The sequence below is a fragment of the Chlorocebus sabaeus genome, chromosome X, assembly GCF_047675955.1.
Source record: "Chlorocebus sabaeus isolate Y175 chromosome X, mChlSab1.0.hap1, whole genome shotgun sequence".
In the NCBI taxonomy this organism is placed as follows: Eukaryota; Metazoa; Chordata; class Mammalia; order Primates; family Cercopithecidae; genus Chlorocebus; species Chlorocebus sabaeus.
In genome coordinates, this window is record NC_132933.1 from 96,837,494 (window position 1) to 96,850,521 (window position 13,028).

Below are 13,028 nucleotides of genomic sequence, written 5' to 3' on the forward strand. Positions count from 1 at the left end.
TCAAAACACAACCATGCCTTTCCAACAGTACCAAGGTCTTAGCTTGTTCCAGCATTAACCCAAAATTACAAGCCCAAAATCTCATCTGAGAAAAGGCAAGTCCCTTCCGCCTATGAGCCTGTAAAACTGAAAGCAAGTTAGTTATTTTCTAGATACAAGGCGGGTACAGGCATTGAATAAATACATCAGTTCCAAGTGGAACAAATTGGCCAGAATGAAGGGGTTACAGGCCCCATGCAAGTCTGAAATCCAAAAGGGCAGTCATTAAACCTTAAAGTTCCAGAATAATCTCCTTTGACTCCATGTCTCACATCCAGGTCTCGCTGATGCAAGAGGTGGGCTCTCATGGCCTTGGGCAGGAATCCTTTCCCCATTGCTTGTTTTTGTCAGGTTTATTGCAGATCAGATGGGTGGTCTTATTTTTGAGTTCTCTACTCTGTTCCATTAGTCTATGTGTCTGTTTTTGTACCAGTATCATGCTGTTTTGGATAGTGTGGCCTTGTAGTATAGTTTGAAGTCAGCTAGCGAGATGCCTCAAACTTTGTACTTTCTGCTTAGGATTGTCTTGGCTATTTGCTTTTTTGGTTCCATATACATTTTAGAATAGTTTTTATCTAATTCTGTGAAAAATGACAATAGTAGTTAAATGGGAATAGCATTGAATATGTAAATTACTTTAGGCAGTATGGCCATTTTCAAGATACTGATTTTTCCAACATTACTGAAGTTGCTTATCAGGTTAAGAAGCTTTTGCACTGAGATGATGAGTTTTTCTAGATATAGGATCATGTCACCTGCAAATGGAGACAGTTTGACTTCCTCTCTTCCAATTTCAATACCTTCATTTCTTTCTATTGCCTGATTTCCCTGGCCAGAACTTCCAATACTAAGTTGAATAAAAGTCTTGAGAGAGTGCATCCTTGTCTTGTGCTGGTTTTCAAAGGGAATGTTTCCAGCTATTGTTCATTAAGTATGGTATTGTCTGTGGGTTTGTCATAAATGGTTCTTATTATTTTGAGGTATCTTCCATCAATATTTACTTTACAGAGAATTTTTAATATGAAGGGATGTTGAATTTTATCAAAGGCCTTTTCTATATCTATTGATATAATCATGTGTTTTTATCCTCAGTTCTGTTTACCGATTTGCATATGTTGAATCTGCCTTACATCCTGGGAATGAAGCAAAATTGATTGTGGTGGGTAAGCTTTTTGATGTTCTGCTGGAATTGGTTTGCCAGTATTTTACTGAAATTTTTTTTTCCAGTTTTTTTTTTTTATTATTATACTTTAAGTTCTAGGGTACATGTGCATAACGTGCAGGTTTGTTATATGTGTATACTTGTGCCATGTTGGTGTGCTGCACCCATCAACTCGTCAGCACCCATCAACTCATCATTTACATCAGCTATAACTCCCAGTGAAATCCCTCCCCCCTACCCCCTCCCCATGATAGGACCCGGTGTATGATGTTCCCCTTTCCGAGTCCAAGTGATCTCATTGTTCAGTTCCCACCTATGAGTGAGAACATGTGGTGTTTGGTTTTCTGTTCTTGCGATAGTTTGCTGAGAATGATGGTTTCCAGCTGCATCCATGTCCCTACAAAGGACACAAACTCATCGTTTTTTATGGCTGCATAGTATTCCATGGTGTATATGTGCCACATTTTCTTAATCCAGTCTGTCACTGATGGACATTTGGGTTGATGCCAAGTCTTTGCTATTGAGAATAGTGCCGCAATAAACATACGTGTGCATGTGTCTTTATAGCAGCATGATTTATAATCCTTTGGGTATATACCCAGTAATGGGATGGCTGGGTCATATGGTACTTCTAGTTCTAGATCCTTCAGGAATCGCCATACTATTTTCCATAATGGTTGAACTAGTTTACAATCCCACCAACAGTGTAAAAGTATTCCTATTTCTCCACATCCTCTCCAGCACCTGTTGTTTCCTGACCTTTTAATGATTGCCATTCTAACTGGTGTGAGATGGTATCTCATTGTGGTTTTGATTTGCATTTCTCTGATGGCCAGTGATGATGAGCATTTTTTCATGTGTCTGTTGGTTGTATGAATGTCTTCTTTTGAGAAATGTCTGTTCGTATCCTTTGCCCACTTTTTGATGGGGTTGTTTGTTTTTTTCTTGTAAATGTGATTGAGTTCTTTGTAGGTTCTAGATATTAGCCCTTTGTCAGATGAGTAGATTGCAAAAATTTTCTCCCATTCTGTAGGTTGCCTGTTCACTCTGGTGGTAGTTTCTTTTGCTGTGCAGAAGCTCTTCAGTTAAATTAGATCCCATTTGTCAATTTTGGCTTTTGTTGCCATTGCTTTTGGTGTTTTAGACATGAAGTCCTTGCCCATGCCTATGTCCTGAATAGTATTACCTAGGTTTCCTTCTAGGGTTTTTACGGTATTAGGTCTAACATTTAAGTCTCTAATCCATCTTGAATTAATTTTCGTATAAGGAGTAAGGAAAGGATCCAGTTTCAGCTTTCTACTTATGGCTAGCCAATTATCCCAGCACCATTTATTAAATAGGGAATCCTTTCCCCATTTCTTGTTTTTGTCAGGTTTGTCAAGGATCAGATGGCTGTAGACGTGTCGTATTATTTCTGAGGACTCTGTTCTGTTCCATTGGTCTATATCTCCGTTTTGGTACCAGTGTTATGCTGTTTTGGTTACTGTAGCCTTGTAGCATAGTTTGAAGTCAGGTAGTGTGATGCCTCCAGCTTTGTTCTTTTGACGTAGGATTGTCTTGGAGATGCGGGCTCTTTTTAGGTTCCATATGAACTTTAAAGCAGTTTTTTCCAATTCTGTGAAGAAACTCATTGGTAGCTTGATGGGGATGACATTGAATCTATAAATTACCTTGGGCAGTATGGCCATTTTCACGATATTGATTCTTCCTATCCAAGAGCATGGTATGTTCTTCCATTTGTTTGTGTCCTCTTTTATTTCACTGAGCAGTGGTTTGTAGTTCTCATTGAACAGGTTCTTTACATCCCTTGTAAGTTGGATTCCTAGTTATTTTATTCTCTTTGAAGCAATTGTGAATGGAAGTTCATTCATGATTTGGCTCTCTGTCTGTCTGTTACTAGTGTATAAGAATGCTTGTGATTTTTGCACATTAATTTTGTATCCTGAGACTTTGCTGAAGTTGCTTATCAGCTTAAGGAGATTTTGGCCTGAGACAATGGGGTTTTCTAAATATACAATCATGTCATCTGCAAACAGGGACAATTTGAATTCTTCTTTTCCTAACTGAATACACTTTATTTGTTTTTGTCGTCTGATTGCCCTAGCCAGAACTTCCAACACTATGTTGAATAGGACTGGAGAGAGAGGGCATCCCCATCTTGTGCCAGTTTTCAAAGGGAATTTTTCCAGTTTTTGCCCATTCAGTATGATATTGGCTGTGAGTTTGTCATAAGTAGCCCTTATTATTTTGAGATACATTCCAACAATACCGAATTTATTGCAAGTTTTTAGCATGAAGGGCTGTTGAATTTTGTCAAAGGCCTTTTTGGCATCTATTGAGATAATCATGTGGTTTTTGTCTTTGGTTCTGTTTATATGCTGGATTACGTTTATTGATTTACGTATGTTGAACCAGCCTTGCATCCCAGGGATGAAGCCAAGTTGATCATGGTGGATAAGCTTTTTGATGTGCTGCTGGATCCGGTTTGCCAGTATTTTATTGAGGATTTTTGCATTGATGTTCATCAGGGATATTGGTCTAAAATTCTCTTTCTTTGTTGTGTCTCTGCCAGGCTTTGGTATCAGGATGATGTTGGCCTCATAAAATGAGTTAGGGAGGATTCCCTGTTTTTCTATTGATTGTAATAGTTTCCGAAGGAATGGTACCAGCTCCTCCTTGTACCTCTGGTAGAATTCAGCTGTGAATCCAACTGGTCCTGGACTTTTTTTGATTGGTAGGCTATTAATTATTGCCTCAATTTCAGAGCCTGCTATTGGTCTATTCAGGGATTCAGCTTCTTCCTGGTTTAGTCTTGGGAGAGTGTAAGTGTCCAGGAAATTATCCATTTCTTCTAGATTTTCTAGTTTATTTGCGTAGAGGTGTTTATAGTATTCTCTGATGATAGTCTGTATTTCTGTGGGGTCGGTGGTGATATCCCTTTTATCATTTTTTATTGCATCTATTTGATTCTTCCCTCTTTTCTTCTTTATTAGTCTTGCTAGCGGTCTATCAATTTTGTTGATCTTTCCAAAAAACCAACTCCTGGATTCATTGATTTTTTGGAGGGTTTTTTGTGTCTCTATCTCCTTCAGTTCTGCTCTGATCTTAGTTATTTCTTGCCTCCTGCTAGCTTTTGAATGTTTGCTCATGCTTCTCTAGTTCTTTTAATTGTGATGTTAGAGTGTCAATTTTAGATCTTTCCAGCTTTCTCTTGTGGGCATTTAGTGCTATAAATTTCCCTCTACACACTGCTTTAAATGTGTCCCAGAGATTCTGGTAGGTTGTATCTTTGTTCTCATTGGTTTCAAAGAACATCTTTATTTCTGCCTTCATTTCGTTATGTACCCAGTAGTCATTCAGGAGCAGGTTATTCAGTTTCCATGTAGTTGAGCGGTTTTGATTGAGTTTCTTAGTCCTGAGTTCTAGTTTGATCGCACTGTGGTCTGAGAGACAGTTTGTTATAATTTCTGTTCTTGTACATTTGCTGAGGAGTGCTTTACTTCCAATTATGTGGTCAATTTTGGAATAAGTGTGATGTGGTGCTGAGAAGAATGTATATTCTGTTGATTTGGGGTGGAGAGTTCTGTAGATGTCTATTAGGTCTGCTTGCTGCAGAGATGAGTTCAATTCCTGGATATCCTTGTTAACTTTCTGTTTCGTTGATCTGTGTAATGTTGACAGTGGGGTGTTGAAGTCTCCCATTATTATTTTATGGGTGTCTAAGTCTCTTTGTAAGTCTCTAAGGACTTGCTTTATGAATCTGGGTGCTCCTGTATTGGGTGCATATATATTTAGGATAGTTAGCTCTTCCTGTTGAATTGATCCCTTTACCATTATGTAATGGCCTTCTTTGTCTCTTTTAATCTTTCATGGCTTAAAGTCTGTTTTATCAGAGACTAGTATTGCAACCCCTGCTTTTTTTTGTTCTCCATTTGCTTGGTAGATCTTCCTCCATCCCTTTATTTTGAGCCTATGTATGTCTCTGCATGTGAGATGGGTCTCCTGAATACAGCAAACTGATGGATCTTGACTCTTTATCCAGTTTGCCAGTCTGTGTCTTTTAATTGGAGCATTTAGTCCATTTACATTTAAGGTTAATATTATGTGTGAACTTGATCCTGCTGTTATGATATTAACTGGTTATTTTGCTCGTTAGTTGATGCAGTTTCTTCCTAGCCTCGATGGTCTTTACATTTTGGCATGCTTTTGCAATGCCTGGTACCAGTTGTTCCTTTCCATGTTTAGTGCTTCCTTCAGGGTCTCTTGTATGGCAGGCCTGGTGGTGACAAAATCTCTAAGCATTTGCTTATCTGTAAAGGATTTTATTTCTCCTTCACTTATGAAACTTAGTTTGGCTGGATATGAAATTCTGGGTTGAAAATTCTTTTCTTTAAGAATGTTGAATATTGGCCCCCACTCTCTTCTGGCTTGTAGAGTTTCTGCCGAGAGATCTGCTGTTAGTCTGATGGGCTTCCCTTTGTGGGTAACCCGACCTTTCTCTCTGGCTGCCCTTAAGATTTTTTCCTTCATTTCAACTTTGGTGAATCTGGCAATTATGTGTCTTGGAGTTGCTCTTCTCAAGGAGTATCTTTGTGGCGTTCTCTATATTTCCTGAATTTGAATGTTGGCCTGCCCTACTATGTTGGGGAAGTTCTCCTGGATGATATCCTGAAGAGTGTTTTCCAACTTGGTTCCATTTTCCCCCTCACTTTCAGGCACCCCAATCAGACGTAGATTTGGTCCTTTTACATAATCCCATACTTCTTGCAGGCTTTGTTCATTTCTTTTTCTTCTTTTTTTCTTTAGTTTTCTCGCTTCATTTCATTCATTTGATCCTCAATCACTGATACTCTTTCTTCCAGTTGATCGAGTTGGTTACTGAAGCTTGTGCATTTGTCACGTATTTCTCTTGTCATGGTTTTCATCTCTGTCAGTTCGTTTATGGTCTTCTCTGCATTAATTATTCTAGTTATCAATTCTTGCACTCTTTTTTCAAGATTTTTAGTTTCTTGGTGCTGGGTACGTAATTCCTCCTTTAGCTCTGAGAAGTTTGATGGACTGAAGCCTTCATCTCTCATCTTGTCAAAGTCATTCTCCATCCAGCTTTGATCCGTTGTTGGTGATGAGCTGCCTTCCTTTGCAGGGGGAGATGCACTCTTATTTTTTGAATTTCCAGCTTTTCTGCCCTGCTTTTTCCCCATCTTTGTGGTTTTATCTGCCTCTGGTCTTTGATGATGGTGACGCACTGATAGGGTTTTGGTGTGGGTGTCCCTCCTGTTTGTTAGTTTTCCTTCTAACAGTCAGGACCCTCAGCTGTAGGTCTGTTGGAGATTGCATGAGGTCCACTCCAGACCCTGTTTGCCTGGGTATCAGCAGCAGAGGCTGCAGAAGATAGAATATTGCTGAACAGGAAGTGTACCTGTCTGATTCTTGCTTTGGAAGCTTCCTCTCAGGGGTGTACTCCACCGTGTGAGGTGTGGGGTGTCGGTCTGCCCCTAGTGGGGATGTCTCCCAGTTAGGCTACTCAGGGGTCAGGGACCCACTTGAGCAGGCAGTCTGTCCGTTCTCAGATGTCAACCTCCGTGTTGTGAGATCCACTGCTCTCTTTAAAGGTGTCAGACAGAGTCATTTGCATCTGCAGAGGTTTCTGCTGCTTTTGTTGTTGTTGTTGTTGTTGTTGTTGTTTAGCTGTGCCCTGTCCCCAGAGGTGGAGTCTACAGAGACAGGCAGGCTTCCTTGAGCTGCTGTGAGCTCCACCCAGTTTGAGCTTCCCAGTGGCTTTGTTTACCTACTTAAGACTCAGCAATGGCAGGCGCCCCTCCCCCAGCCTCTCTGCTGCCTTGCAGTTAGATAGCAGACTGCTGTGCTAGCAGTGAGGGAGGCTCCGTGTGCATGGGACCCTCCCAGCGAGGAGTGGGATATAATCTCCTGGTGTGCCCGTTTGCTAAGACCCTTGGTAAAGTGCAGTATTGGGGTGGGAGTTACCCGATTTTCCAGGTGTTGTGTTTCTTATTTCCCCTGGCTAGGAAAAGGGATTCCCTTCCCCCTTGCTCTTCCCAGGTGAGGTGATGCCTCGCCCTGCTTCAGTTCTCTCTGGTTGGGCTGCAGCAGCTGACCAGCACAGATTGTCCGACAATCCCTTGTGAGATGAACCCAGTACCTCAGTTGAAAATGCAGAAATCACCTGTCTTCTGTGTTGCTCAGGCTGGGAGCTGGAGACTGGAGCTGTTCCTATTCAGCCATCTTGGTCCACCCTCACCTTTTTTTATTCTTTGAGGTGGAGTGTCTACAGTAATTTTATTGTAACAGAGAAACCAGGCTGCAATAAGTCTATATGATTAGAGCAGATGGTCGTTCTTTACAAAGGGTGAAGTTTGATCCCAGCTGGCAGCACATAAAGCCTAGAATATCCTATTTCCTGGTATTGCCCTGTGCCACCTGACTCATGATGTGAAATGAGTGACTGCACAACTACATTCAACAAAGGGAGTATGTCCAACTGGGCAGAGACAACATCTCAACAGAAGACAAATATACAATCATTGAGGAGGATGCTGAGATAAAGTGCAGTTACCTACTCTCCACTACTCTTTGCTGAGAAAGGTGATGGTAAGGTATCAGCAGAAAATTATGTTCTTTATTTTTAAATAAATCCCAACAGGATGGGGTTGATGATCAATCAAGCAGTAGAATGGGATGAAAATCTACATTAGTTAAAAATCTTTGTCTATAAGAAAAAAAACAATGACAAGGGAGAAGAGAGAGCCTTCTCTTTTTCTTAAATAAGACAGAAAACAACATTTTTTTTTTTTCCTTGCTGTAGTATCAGCAGACTCACTGGTTTTCATAAAATGCAATATGGTCTGTTGTTAAGGTTGCTCTATCATGGGAGGACAGACACAATGCTGACTGTTCATGATAGAAGCAGTTCTTCTCTCAAAGCCTCCAATGTGTGCTGTTTCCCATGAGGAACCCCAACACTGTATTACCCTTCAGTTAAAGTTTCTGAAATATTGCAATGGTATAACTGATAGGTTTTTTGGTGTGATGACTTTCTTGCATGTATAAACTCTTTGAGAAAAGTTGGGAGATAAAAGGACAGGGGAGAGTTTGGTTTAAAGCCACAATGTTCCAGACACCAACCATGGATGCCTCGGCCCTATGTCATTACATGTTCTTTTCTGAGAAACATTCAATTGCTGAGTGTTGTTAAACAATGCGGCTGAAAGAAATGATCTACTCACCACCATCCACCGTCTGTCATCCTCTGTGTGAAGCTCCCAACAGCAGAGACTGAAGACAGAAAGGTTGTTTCTGCTTCCTTGCACCAGTGCTATTACTTGGTGACCTGGTGAATGGTATGGGCATGGTAGCCCATGTTGCTGAAGGTGACCCCTGCCACAGAGATGTGGCTGTCCTCTGTCATGTAGATGGAGAATTCATTGGTCAGCTGCTCCACCTGATCAGGCTTTAGCCCTGTGAAACAAAACATGCCAATTTGCTCAGTTATGTGTTGCCCGATGTGGGCAGAACCCTCCTTCTTGAGGTTGGAGACCAGCTGAGTCTGCATGCTAATGATGTGGCTGGCTATGCTTTTCACTTCTTGCAACCATTGTTTTTGCAAATTTGGGTGTTAAGAATGTTAGAAGCAATCTGGGCTCCACTGAGGGGAGGATTACAATACATGGGATGGATCAAGATCTTCAGCTGCTGACTCTACATTTTTGGCTTCATCTGCATCTATGCAAACCACAGTGAAGGCTCCCACACACTCGCTGGATAACTCCATGTTCTTGGCATATGATTGGCAGAGACAAAAATTAACACTGTTTGATGAAGTGGCGCACAGCCCAGCCATCCTTGTTACCATCACCACTAGCAAAGCCTTGCTAAGCCATGTCAAAGAATGCAAAGAGATTATTTTTCTTCACCACTGTTGCTATTTCCTTCCACTGCTCTAGACGAGGTTCCACTCCGATGGGATTATGGGCACAGGCATGCAGAAAAACATTTTGCTATGGCATTTTTGAAATGTCCTCCATACGACCTGTGAAGTCAAAACACCAAGTCTTGGGGTCATAGTAACAATAAATTTGTAGCTGCATGCCAGTATCCCTGGAGATGGGTGAGTGATTTCCCCAGGATGGTTTGGACATCCCAGCTGAGTTTAAAAATTCTTTGCAGAAAACTGGCTCTGATCCTTAAGGTCCCAGTTCCAGAAATGGTATGCACAGTGAATAACTGGCCACTTTTCAACACTTCACTATTCTCACCCAGGACTAGATCTGCAGATGCCGTGCAAAATTCAGCCAGTCCCCCAATGGGCAGGTATTCCTCGTCCAAATTTTTTGTGGTAATCTGGGCCTCTTCCTTGTTGACATTAAGCAGCATGTAAGGCTTTCCCTTATCATCCTAGTAGGCACAAACTCCCAGATTCATCTTTTTGCTATTGGTGTCCCTCTTAAAGGCTTCAGTGACTCCCAGAATGGGATCTGGAAGTCCCATCTCCACACAGGTCCACCAGGACCTGGCTCTGGCAGAGGCCATGGTGGTGAGGCCTGGGTGGAAGGCAGTGGGGATCCTGGAGAGGACATGGCTGGAGTGCAGCAGGGCCACACTGAACAGTAGGAGGGCAGTGGGCAGCCATAGGACAGAGTGGAGGGAGAGTGGGCCATATTTAGAATTGTTAAGTCTTGTTGAATTGAATGAATTGAACCTTTATATCATGTATTGCTTTTTTTTTTTTTTTTTTTATCATTGTTGGTTTAAAGTCTATTTGGTCTGAAATAAGAATAACAGCCCCTACTCTCTTTTGCTTTCTGTTTTCCTGAGAGACCTATATCCATTCCTTTACATTGAACTATGGGTGTTATTTCAGATGAGATGGGTCTCTTGGAGACAGCATACAGTTGTGTCTAGCTTCTTTATCCAGCTTGATACTCTGTGCCTTTTAAGTTGGGCATTAAGCCAGTGTAATTTCAAGGTTAATCTGATATGTGAGAAACTGGTCCTGTTATCAGGTTGTTAACTGGTTGTTATGTAGACTTGATTGTATAATTCCTTTATAGTGTCATTGGGATATGCACTTAAGTGTGTTTTTGTGGTGCTATATACTGGTATTTCATTTCCATGTTTAGCACTCCCTTAAGGGCTACCTCTTCTTCTTCTTTTCTCCTTTTCCTTCTCCTTCTCCTCCTCCTCCTTCTTCTTTCCTCCTCCTCCTCCTCCTCCTCTTCCTCGTCTTGTTCCTTTTTTTTTTTTTTTTGATGGAGTTTCACTCTTGTTGTCCAGGTAGGAGTGAAATGGCGTGCTCTTGGCTCACCACAACCTCTGCCCCCTGGGTTCAAGTGATTCTCCTGCCTCAGCCTCCCCAGTAGCTGGGATAACAGGCATGCATCACCACGACTGGCTAATTTTGTATTTTTAGTAGAGACGGGGTTTCTCCATGTTGGTCAGGCTAGTCTCGAACTCCTGACCTCAGGTGATCAACCCACCTCAGCCTCCCAAAGTGCTGGGATTATAGGCATGAGCCACCGCACCCAGTCAAGGACTTCTTTGAAGGCAGGTTTTGTGGTACTGAATTCTCCTATCACTTGCTTGTATGAAAATAATCTTATTTCTCCATTTTTGAAACTTAGTTTGGCGGGGTACGAGATTCTTGGTTGAAATTTCTTTTCTTTAGTGATGCTGATTATAGGCCTCCAACATCTCTGGCTTGCAAGTCTCTGCTGAAAGACTCACTTAAGTTAGCTTGATGGGGTCCCCTTTGTACATAACCTGCTCCTTCTTTCTAGTTGCCTTTGTGATTTTTTTTTTCTTTCTTGTTAACTGGAGCATCTGATGACTATGTGTCTTGGGAATGGTCACCTCCTATAGTAATTTGCAAAGGTTTTTTGTTTTGTTTTGTTTTGTTTTTTTCATTTCCTAAATTTGCATTTCAATCTCTCCAATGAAGTTGGAAAAAATTTCATGGACCGTATCCTCAAATATGTTTTCCAAGTTGCTTCCTCTGTTTCCATCTCTTTCAAGAATGCAATGTGTCATAGGTTTGGTCTCTTTACATAATCCCATATTTCTTGGAGGTTTCATTCATTTTTATTCTTTTTTTATTCTGACTGCATTGATTTGAAGGAGCAGTCTTTGAGCTCTGAGATTCTTTGCTTGGCTTGGTCTGTTTTATTATTAGTGCTTCCGATTGCATTCTAAAATTTCTATAGTGAGTTCTTTATTTCCTAAAATCGTTTGGTTCTTTCTTAAAATAGCTACATCATCTTTCAACTCCTGGACCATTTTACTGTGTTCCTAAGAATGGGTTTCAACCACCTCCTGTATCTTGATGAGCTTCTTTGCCATCCAGATTCTGAATTGTATGTCTGTCATTTCAGTCATTTAACTCTGGTTAAGAACCATTGCTGGAGAGCTAGTATAGTCGTTTGGAGGTAAGAAGACACTCTGGCTTTTAGAGTTGCCAGAGTTCTAGCACTGGTTCTTTATCATCTACATGACCTGATGTTTCTTTAATCTTCAAAGTTGCTGTGTTTTGGATGTGGTTTTTTATTTGTATATTCTTCCATGCTCTTGAGGGTTTCAATGTGACATAATTTGGTTTTAGTCTATTGGCTTCATTTCTAGATGCTTTCATGGAGCCAAGGCTTGCTTAGCTCAGCACTTTTGGACTACATACTCTTACCCTGAGGGACTGGGACCTGTTGTTCTCTGCTTCCTTGAGGTTAAGCACCATCTGCACTGGTGGGACCAGGGTTTCCCAGTCCTGTAGCAACAACAGTCTGATGGGGTCTGTCGGAAAAAGAGCTCTGGCAGGGCAGTGGTGATCCCCCTTGCAAATGTGCATCAGTAGGGTGGCAGGGGTCCTCACAAATGTGCATGTCAGTGGGGCGGTGGTGGGTCTGCACACATGTGTGTGCCTGCAGGCCTGCCTGTATGCATGCACCAGAAGGGACAGTGGTGGGTCTGCCCAAACCATCTCTCTTCTATGATTATATTTAATCATATTTTCTTAGAGTTGACAAGAACCTTATCTATTCCTACTCTCCAATTAGTGCTTAAATATTCTCTATAATATTTGTAACAAGTAATTCATTTGTTGTTGCAAGATGTTTTAGACTACTTTCAGTAACTTTTGGGGATTCCATTTCTGTTCTCTCTATCCCACAAGGCAGGGCATTCTGATTGAATGAAGTTTATCTCCATGCATTTATAACAGTAAAAATATGCTTAACCAGGGATTTAAAAATTGAAAAGGCCCATTTATTTGGGTATAGGAAACAAAAAGAAAATAAAATAGCAAAAATTACACATCCCCCATTTTCTCATTTCTGTTTCCAAGGAGAGATTCTCACAGCCTGAGAGTCCTTCTTCAGATAAAATATGACTGATTAAACGTATAAAACCTCCTGTAGCAGAACTTGGTTGATGCTGCAACAGTGTCTCACTCCTCCACTGCCCAATCCAGTTTATATTACCTTACCTCTTACAAAGGAAATAATGAGGAAGTTAAGCTGAGTCTCATAGCTATAAGACAGTCCTATTCTGTGACTGGTATTCAAAGTTCCTTCTATTCATACTGCATGTCTGTTCATGAGAACAAGAGCCAAATCTTAGCTGATCTTTTTCTCTTACATCTGTTACATCAGAAGTGGAGCAAATTTATTCCTAAGACCCAGTCAAAGGAGTAAGTGTCAAATTATTACAAGCTAATTTATTTTATCTAGCTAAACATAATATGATTTTATTTTTCTATTCTTGCATCTAAAGCTTCCTGGATGTGTAATCTTGAAAAAGTTATTTAACCTCTCCATGCATTAAT

At 41.0% G+C, this 13,028-nt stretch overlaps 1 protein-coding gene and 1 pseudogene across 5 annotated transcripts in view; both read right to left on the reverse strand.

Annotated features, from left to right (window-relative positions):
• Positions 1-13,028, reverse strand: part of KLF8 (KLF transcription factor 8) — a 261,395-nt gene that overhangs the window by 215,284 nt on the left and 33,083 nt on the right. Inside the window, exon 1 of one of the 5 annotated variants that reach the window (XM_073013640.1) lies at positions 8,446-8,555. The exons of the other annotated variants lie outside the window; for them this stretch is intronic. The gene's annotated coding sequence lies outside the window, so the exon portion shown is untranslated. Of the gene's footprint in view, positions 1-8,445; positions 8,556-13,028 lie in introns of those variants that run through there. 5 annotated transcript variants of the gene reach the window in all.
• On the reverse strand, positions 8,538-10,413 carry LOC103232052 (aspartate aminotransferase, mitochondrial-like; annotated as a pseudogene).